The following is a 9,561-nucleotide window of genomic DNA, read 5'->3' as shown; positions in this document are numbered from 1 at the left end:
GGTAACCTTGTTTTCATAAAACTGTGACTCCTTATTTGAGAATTCCTTTTTATAATATTTTTATGTTCATTTTTTTACATACAATTTATGATAATGGTGTTTGCTATACCTAGAGTAGAGTAACTATATCTGCCTTGTTCACTCTGTATTTCTGGAATTGAGAAAATTGCCCAACATATAGTAGGGCTAAGAATATACAGGTTGGTGAAATGAATGAATGATTGATTAATTGATTAATTGAATAGCTAAAAGTGAATGAAATTAATAACTTAGGAAAATAATGGTTTGGGTATTTGTTGAGATTTGATGAATTAAATTTTTCTTATCTCTCTGTACTTTTTTTTTTTTTTTTTGCCATTTCCTAAATTTGAATCAGCTCACTGCTTAGTTATTCTTTTAGCATATCTTTCTTCAAATAGCTTCTTTATTCTTTCATTTATATGCAACACAGTTCCCATAATAAAATACCTTAAAAATAAAATATGATCATACCACTAAATGATTCCCTGCATTGTTCCAATTACTGCTGTGGGTTTGGAATGGTGACAGATAGGCAGTTAAACATAAAACATCTTAAAGTCATTTCAGCAAAATACATACAGGAATAAAAAATTAACCAAGTAAGACACCTGCCAATGTTCTCCTGAACTCTTAGGCTAAATCTAACTAACTAACATGAGTACAAATCTGTGGAGCAGATTGTATAATATAAATAAGAATGTGGAAACAATAGGCCACAATTTAGAAAAGGATTTTCATTCTTAATTTGTTGCAGATAGATTAAGAATTTAAGTGCTGTGATAGTTCAGTTTGTGTGTCAACTTGGCTGGACCTGGTTGAATGGCTAGGCAGCTTGGTGGTAGTTATTCCCCATGATGAGACTGGCAGTCAACTCCATGATAGGATCTACCACAAGCAGCTGAATAGCTGCTTTAGGGAATATGGTCTGCTTTCTGTATATAAGCAGAAGCCTTGGGGAATGGTCTCTAGTTTTTGGCACACTTGGACCTTCATGTAGCTGTCTTGTTGTTCAGCAGCCTGCCATTCTCTGCCAACCTTGGGACTTACAGTGGACTTAAATTAATGGCCTGCCATGCGGTCTGAGAACATCAGGACTGTGCCTTTTTACTTGTCAACCTTGAGCTTCTCAGCCTCAGCAGCCAGCAGCTGTCTGAGTGAAGAAATGCCTCTAGCTCCAGTGGGACAGTAGCAGGAGAAAGAGCTGGACCCCAAGGTTGAGGGGCTTTCACCCAGCCTCTAGAAATTGGCACTTTTAACTTGGACTTAAAGCCTCCAAACTGTAAGAGAATAAATTCCTGTTTGTTAAGGCCATCCCATTTATGATATATTCTTCGCAGAGTGGCACTAGGTAACCACAACAGGATTTGGTACCAAGAGAGTGGGGTGCTGCTCTGACAGATACCTAAAATGTGGAAACAGGAATGAAGTGTGTACTTAACCCAAGACCTTAGCACAAAGACTCCAGCATACAGCATGAAAGATGGCAGGAGCAGAACCCAGAAACCAGCATTAAACAGCAGCAAGCTTACCAGCCCACAGAGGAGAAAGCTGGGTGCCATTGGATAGGTGGTTCCCTGGTGGAGTGGGTTGCCTTCAGGTATTAGTTAGTATAATAGAGCAGCTTGAAATGGAGTAGCAGGTTGGCTGGCCCATGGAGCAAGAAAGCTGAGTGTTTTTAGGGCAATAAGATTTTCTGCAGAGTGGGTTACCTTTAGCATTAATCAGCAGAAGCAGAGAGACCAAGGAAATGGAGCAGAGCTGCCTCAGCCTGAAAGGGTAGGACCATGGCCTTTGGTCCTTTGGTGGAACAACCATAGCCCTCTAGGTTTCAAAGAGCCAGGTCTTCACCAACTTGGTTCTGGAATGTGGGGCTGCTTGTTCATGTGAGCCAGTGGGATGGAGCCACAGCCACTGCCCAAGAGGCGGGGCTACCATGCCCAAGAGGGAAAAGAACAGGACCCAGCAGGCCAAGAGGATGAGGTCACCACTTAAAGGAACTAGGGGACTGGAACCATCCAGTGAGAGAGATCTGTACAGATGCCACCCAATGAAGATCTGTACAGATGGCAAGTTGATAAGGGGTGGAATTGTGGTAGTTCAGTTTGTGTGTCAACTTGTCTTGGCCAGATTGAATGGCTGGGCAGCTGGTGGTAGTTATTCCCCATGATGAAACTGGCAATCAGCTCCATGGTGGGATCTACCACAAGCAGCTGAGTAGCTGCCTTAGGGAAGGTGGTCTGCTTCCTGTATATAGCAGAAGCCATGGGAAATGGTCTCTAGTTTATGGCACACATCTACCTGTATGTACCCATCTCATTGTTCAGCAGCCTGCCATACTCTGCCAACCTTGGGACTTAGAGTGGACTTAAATTAATGGCCTGCCATGTGGTTTGATAACATCAGGACTATGCCTTTTTACTTGTCAACCGTGGATTCTCAGCTTCAGAAGACAGCAGCTGTTTGAGTGAAGAAACGCCTCTAGCTCCAGTGGGCAGGGAGCAGGAGGCAGAGCTGGACCCCAAGGTTGAGGGGCTTTCACCCAGCCCTTAGAGCCTGGCACTTTGAACTTGGACTTAAAGCCACTAAACTGAAAGAGAATAAGCTCCTGTTTGTTAAGGCCATCCCATTTATGATATATTCTTGTCAGAAGTGTACTAGGTAACCACAACAAGTGCTTAAAATAAAAATAATAATAAATGCAATATTGTACACTCTCCCTCAAAGGTAGCTCTTACTGATTTAAAGATTTAACATTTATGTTTGTAAAAGGGAAAGTCCAATCAAGGGTAAAGCCCAGGAGTAAAATGCAATTTATGCCGTATACCTCACTAAGTAAGTTTGCCATATAAAGCAAATAAAAATACAAGATGGATGGTTATTTATTATGTATCTGTTTTTGTAAAGTACATCCATGAAGGTTGGCAATATACTTGGCAGCTCTGTTGGCATAGTGCCTGAGGCATTTGACAGCTAACGATGGCCAGCAGTTCAAAACTACCAGCCATTCCATGGAAAGAAGATTGGGCATTCTACTTCCATAGAGATACCATGATAAGCTTACAGTGAAAAAAATGCTATGTATATGAAATCCATGTTCAGTTAGGTATTGTTTATCATGCTGGAAAGTCATGTTTGGTTTCACAAAGATGAAAGCATTGTAATGACAGTGGAAATTGACCTATGGAATCAACAAAGTCTAAGTAGTGCTATCTAATGTCAAAATTATAATTGTTATTGTTGTGTACCTTTGAGTCCATTTTGACTCAAAGCAACCCTATAGGACAGAGTGGAAATGCTCCATAGGGTTTCCTAGGCTCTGGTAGCATAGTGCCTAAGGCACTTGACTGCTAATCAGAAGGCTGGTGGTTCAAACCCACTAGCCACTCCTCGGAAGGAAGGTTGGGCAATCTACTTCTGTAGTGATCCTGCCTCAGAAACCCAGGAGGGGTCACTATGAGTTGGATCCGACTCAACGCTACATAACAACAACAACAACAATTCTTTATAGTGGTAGATTCCCAGGTCTTTTCTTCTGTAGAGTAGCTTGTGAGTTTGAATGGGTGGTGTTTCAATTAATAGCTTATCATAAAAAGCAAATTGTTTCTTTCCAAATTTCCCTCTGACTGGAATGTTCAAATTACTCTAAAGAATAACACAATAGTGTCCCATTTGTCAGAGTTACCTAAATACCCTGTGTACAAACCCTAAAGCCAGGTGGCTCCTCATCTAGCCCGGTGGTTCATTCACTAAAATTCCCTTCCATTTCTCAAAGAAAATAAAGAATAAATATTGTCTAGTAATGTATTCATTACTTAATATAAAGTCTATTGATAGAAAATAAATCCATTCTATTTTAGTATCCAAAATATTCTTAATGAAAATAACCCACACTGAGGGATAGGAGCTCAGGGCTTTTCCTTTGTCACATCTAGGAATGTCAAACAATTTACCTTGTAAGTGTAAAATATTTAAACTAAATAGGTGACTATATTTCTGACCACATCCTCAGCTAGTATACATTCAAGCCATTGTTGTATTTCACCTTGATTGTTCCAATAACCTTCCCTCTATCCCCTGCTCTCTCCATGTTCTTTTAGTCTGGTCTCAGCACAACCAAAGTGATCTTTGGAAAACTCACTTAGACCAAGTCACTCTCTGTTCGATATGAGCAATGCTGGCTTCACTTCTCATGTTAATGCTTTCTTTATTTGACCCTTTTGCTTTCTTAGGTCATCTCCTTCCTCTCCTGCATGTTTGCCCTTGTGCTGTAGCCCCACTACCCTCCCTGTTAATGTTTATCCAAGCCCTCGACCTTTGCCACCACAGTATCCCTACCTGGAACTCCTCCCCACATCTGTTCATAGCCAACCCCACATGTCCTTCAGATCTTTGCTGAGAAACACCTTCTCAGAGGAATCAAGGTTTTAACCGAAATTAAAAAAAAAAAAGAGAGAAAAAAAGACTTACTCTTTCCTCTTCTTTTTGAATTTGCTTTGATGTGGTAGATCTTCCTTTAAGTAGGTCCCAAATATTGTGTAAATAATTTCTTCAAATGTTATTCTGCACCAAGAATTTTATTATAGATACTGGCAATGTAATTTAAATTCACCCTATGTTAAATACATAAAAAGAAAAAATATTAAGAATGATTTTTCTCCACTGGAAGTTTCCATCTACCTCCTATTATCAGGAAAAAAATGTTATTTTTTAAATAATATAAATAAAATATAAAGTTATGTAGGATATTATTCATTTTTTATCTTTATTTAATTTATAATGCTGTAATAGACATTGTTGTTGTTATTTGCCAGTGAATCGGACCCGACTCATAGTGAACCCTACTCGGGTTTCTGAGGTGGTATCACTATGGAAATTGATTGCCAAATCTTCCTTCTGAGAAGTGGCTGGTGGGTTTGTACTGCCAGCCTTGTGGTTAGCAGTCAAGTGCCTTAGGCACTTTGCTATCAGAGCTCCTGTAATAGACTAGTTGTGTTGTTGTTATGTACCCTCGAGTTGGACCTGACTCATAGCGACCCCTCCTTGGGTTTCTGAGGCAGTATCCCTAGGGAAGTAGATTGCCCTTTCTTCTTTCCGAGGAGTGGCTGTTGGGTTTGAACCTCTAGCCTTCTGGTTAGCAGTCAAGTGCCTTAGGCACTACGCTTTACACATTGAACCCTATTGTCTATGTCCAAATCCTTGGAACCTATGAATATATACAATCTTATCTGAGCAAAATAATTTTATAGATGGGATTAAATTAAGATTCTGGAGATGGGGATTGTCCTGGATTATTTGAGTGAACCCAATGTAATCACAGTGTTTTTATAATGCAAAGAGGAAGGTAGGAGTTTCAGAGAAGATGTGACAATGGAAGTAAAGATAAAAGTGATTCCATTGAATGTGGGCTTCCTCTGAAGGTCAGAAAAGGAACAAACTGATTCTCCCTTAGAATCACAGCCCTACTGACACCTTGATTTCAGCCCTTTAAAATCCATTTTTGGCTTCTGACCTCCAGAACTGTAAGATAATATACTTACGTTGTTTTAAGACATTAAATTTGTGGCATTTAGTTACAACAGTGATAAGAAATTAAAGCCATTGCCATCTAGTTGATTCCAACTCATAGTGGCCCTATAGAACAGGGAAGAATTGCCTGATAGGTTTTCCAAGGCTATAAATCTTTGAGGAAGCAAACTGCCTTATCTTTCTTTTGTGGAACAGTTGGTTGGTTCCCGTCAATCTTTTGGTTAGCAGCCAAGTGCTTTGACTACCATACTACCAGAGCTCTTTACTAATATACCAATAAATACTGTTATCAGTTTTTAAAAGTAATTGAGAAAATTGCTAATTACAAATTACTCCAATGACATTCACTACATGCCAGGAACACTTCTGCATGTTCTAGTCTTTTGATACAGTCACTCTTCACAGTACCTCTGTGAAATAAATTATTAAAATTAATACCATTCTACAATTAGAGAAATGTAGGCACAGAGAAGGAAGTAGGGGAAGCTGGGACCAGTTTGAAAGTCTGACTGCGTTTTTCATGCTTCTAGCCACTATGTTCAACTTCCTCCTTAGGGCACAGTTTTTCTGTTTTGTTTTGTTTTATTTTGTTTTTCTTATTGTGTCAAAATATACATAATACAATCCAGACCATCTCAACAATTTCCTCATGTATACATACAATTTAGTGATGTTGATTACATTCTTTAATTTGAACCACCAATTTTCCATATCCATTTTTCATATTTCATCACTGTTTACATAAACTCAACTTAAAGGAAAAACCCAGCTTCCCCCTTGCTTCCCCTTCTAGTAACCACTAGTGAACTTAAGTGTACAATATCCTTTTAATCATCAGATAAGCTTATAGCCAGCTTAACAAATATACATTCTGAATTTGTAATGTATTTTTAATAGAAAATTTTTAGCAAAGGAATAAAGTAAAAAAGTAAAGTTAATTATTTACAGAAGCCCAAAATTCTCCCTAACTCTTGGGCAATCCCCAGTCAGCACATGTCTGCAGGAATCAGCTTTATATTGAAGTCCAAAAGCGTAAAGACCCTCCTCACTAGAGGTACCCTCAGAAAGACCTTGCAAAGACCTACGTCATATTTTTCAAGGCCAGACTCACAGATCTCACTGTTGACCACACCACATCAAAGGTGATTTTAACTTAACATCAAGCAGACAAGATAATGCCCCATCTAACACATATGCCCCAGTCCCTCAACCAGCCTCACCATTACATTACATAACATTTTGTTGTTGTTGTTAATGTGCCCTCGAGTCTGCCCATTAGCAGCTGATATACGTGTTACTATACCTCCGTTCATTTTTTTTGGAAACTAAAATTTAAATGAGATTCTTTGTAATATATATAAAATTGTCACATGTAAAATATTCTGTAGATGATGGAGAAAACATTTTTTCTGTTTCCTCACCAGCTTGGGCAAACCACAACTATGGGACTTAATTTCTGTTTGTTTCAAAGGAGAAAAAATAGCTAAGTTTAAGCCATCAAAAAACATCATTTTCTCACAATTTTACCATATTTAATAGAAATTAGATAAGAATTGGCATGTTGTTGTTGTTGTTGTTATGTGCCATCGAGTCAGCCCTGACTCATAGCGACCTCTCCTTGGGTTTCCGAGGCAGTATCACTACGGAAGTAGGATTGCCCAACCTTCCTTCCGAGGAGTGGCTGGTATAGTTGGATAGAATTTATATACAGTTATGTTGTTTCTAGTGTCATACTTGACATGCAATTCCATGTGAGATTATAAAATTGACCTACTCTTGTGGACCTTCAGTTTCCACTGTAACTCTTCAAGACCAGGTATCTACAAAAAAGATAATGAGAATAATAATAAAAAAAAATTGAAATATGTGCTTTCTAGTTCTAAGCCATCTAAAAGGAAGCAGCTTTTGATCATTCATTCAACTGATATATGTTCAGCACATATTTCATATCAAGAAAAATTTTAGTCACTTGAGATACATCATAGAACAAAATAAAGACCCTTGTCTTTGTGTGCTAATTAATATCTAACAAAATTAAGTACATTTAACAGGCTAATCAAAGAAAAGGAAATTAATATGAGATAATCACAATTGATTGTACAGGTATGTATTTATTACCTTTATAATCTTAAGTAGCTGTACAAACCAAATTAATGTAGTAGAAAGAGTTATTTTAATGTTTTGAACTTAAGAGTCTCTGAGATTTCAAAGGAAATTCTCACAGAGATGAGTAATTTTATCACAAGAATAGAGGAAGCTTTCAGGCTTAACAAGATCTGCCCTCAACAAAATCCCAGCTAAGAATAATTATGAAAACTCACTTATTTTAGATAATTATATTCATGAATTATATTTAGCAATCCACCTGTATTTTTAGCTAAGAAACCCATCCATGCCATGAAATCTTGCATTATTACATTTGCCTTGCCTTGTGTAATTATTTATTTCACATATTTTGTTTTCCCGTTTTTGACAGACCTCATGGAAAGAGTTTATTTAAGGTAGCATAGTGCCTAAGGCACTTGACTGCTAATCAGGAGGCTGGTGGTTAAACCCCATCACCAACTCCTCGGAAGGAAGGTTGGGCAATCTACTTCTGTAGTGATACAGCCTTGGAAACCCAAGGAGAGGTCGCTATGAGTTGGGTCCGACTCGAAGGTGCATAACAACAACAGCAACAATTAGGTAAGCAAAATGCTCCTTAGAAGCAAGGATGATGAGACTTCATCTTGGGTACCTTGGACATGTTATTAGCAGTGACCAATCCCTAGAGAATGACATCATTCTTGGTAAAGTAGAGGGTCAGTGAAAAAGAGGAAGAAATTCAACAAGCTGTATTGACATATTGGCTGCATCAGTGAGCCAAATACAGCAAGGATTGTGAGGAGGACTCTGCGCTAGTCAATGTTGCATTCTGTCGTACACGGTGTCGCTATAAGTTGAAACTGACTTAATTGCACCTAACAACAGCAACAATTAGATAGCATTATTCTGTTAATTTCTAGACTAGAAGTCTACAATCTCCTCTCCATGGTAAATAATCATCTAAATATTTTCAATTCCCCCTGTCTCCCCTTCTTGTCTGAAATTTCCCTGAGTATTTAATAAAACATTGAATAAGTAGGTTTTATGCTGTTCACTATTAAAAATTCTATATTGTTATGAAATATATATGTAGAAAGAAGCAAGAATCCAAAAATCTAACTTTCATATCTGTCACCTGAGAGGAGTTGGCAGGGGTCTACATGTCCCTCATCATGAATCCTCAGGTCCTTGGTAGACCAGCCCAGCTGGTGTGTTTCAGAATACGAACAGAAGTTTTATCAACCTGCAGCTCCCTATAGGACTTTTGTCCCCAGGTCATTAAAATCAACATGTTGGCAGCTGCACATTGCAAATTGTTTCCTTTGGAAATTTTCTATCAATTGCTTACCAGGTTTAGCACCAAACACTGACCCAAGAGTCAGAAGACATGATTCTGAGGCCCCTGTGTACCTTGTCCTTTAGGGAAGAAATAATCTTCTCTGAACATCAGTTTATCCATCTCCCATGGGGCCAATTCCTTTCCTAAACACCTTGTAAGTCTTGCTGAGGATTACCATCAAAGTGAAATAATGTAGATTAACACCCTTGAAAAATGGGGACTGTTTGCACTATATATTTTGCCATAATTTAGAACAGTACCTGACATATTATGGGTATGCAGTTAATAGTTATTTAATTTTTAGTTTTTAAAATTTAATGTAACTTTTAATGTTCATTCCCAAGTAAATGTTTCATTGTTTGTTGTAGAGGGAAAAATGATGACTTCAAGTTTTTTCATATATGAATTTGAAAACTAAGGAAAAATCCCTAATTACTCCTTTTCAGGGTATGGCATGTCCAATGTTTAAGGGGAGTAGAATCAATCATATATTGATGGATTTTAATTTTTTTAATTGTATGAAGTATAGCATACCTAGGAGCTCTGGTAGCATAGTGCCTAAGGCACTTGACTGCTAACCAGAAGGCTGG

The sequence above is a fragment of the Orycteropus afer genome, unplaced genomic scaffold, assembly GCF_000298275.1.
Source record: "Orycteropus afer afer isolate SDZICR_OR568_19922 unplaced genomic scaffold, OryAfe1.0 scaffold00762, whole genome shotgun sequence".
In the NCBI taxonomy this organism is placed as follows: Eukaryota; Metazoa; Chordata; class Mammalia; order Tubulidentata; family Orycteropodidae; genus Orycteropus; species Orycteropus afer.
This window is presented reverse-complemented; position numbering follows the sequence as displayed.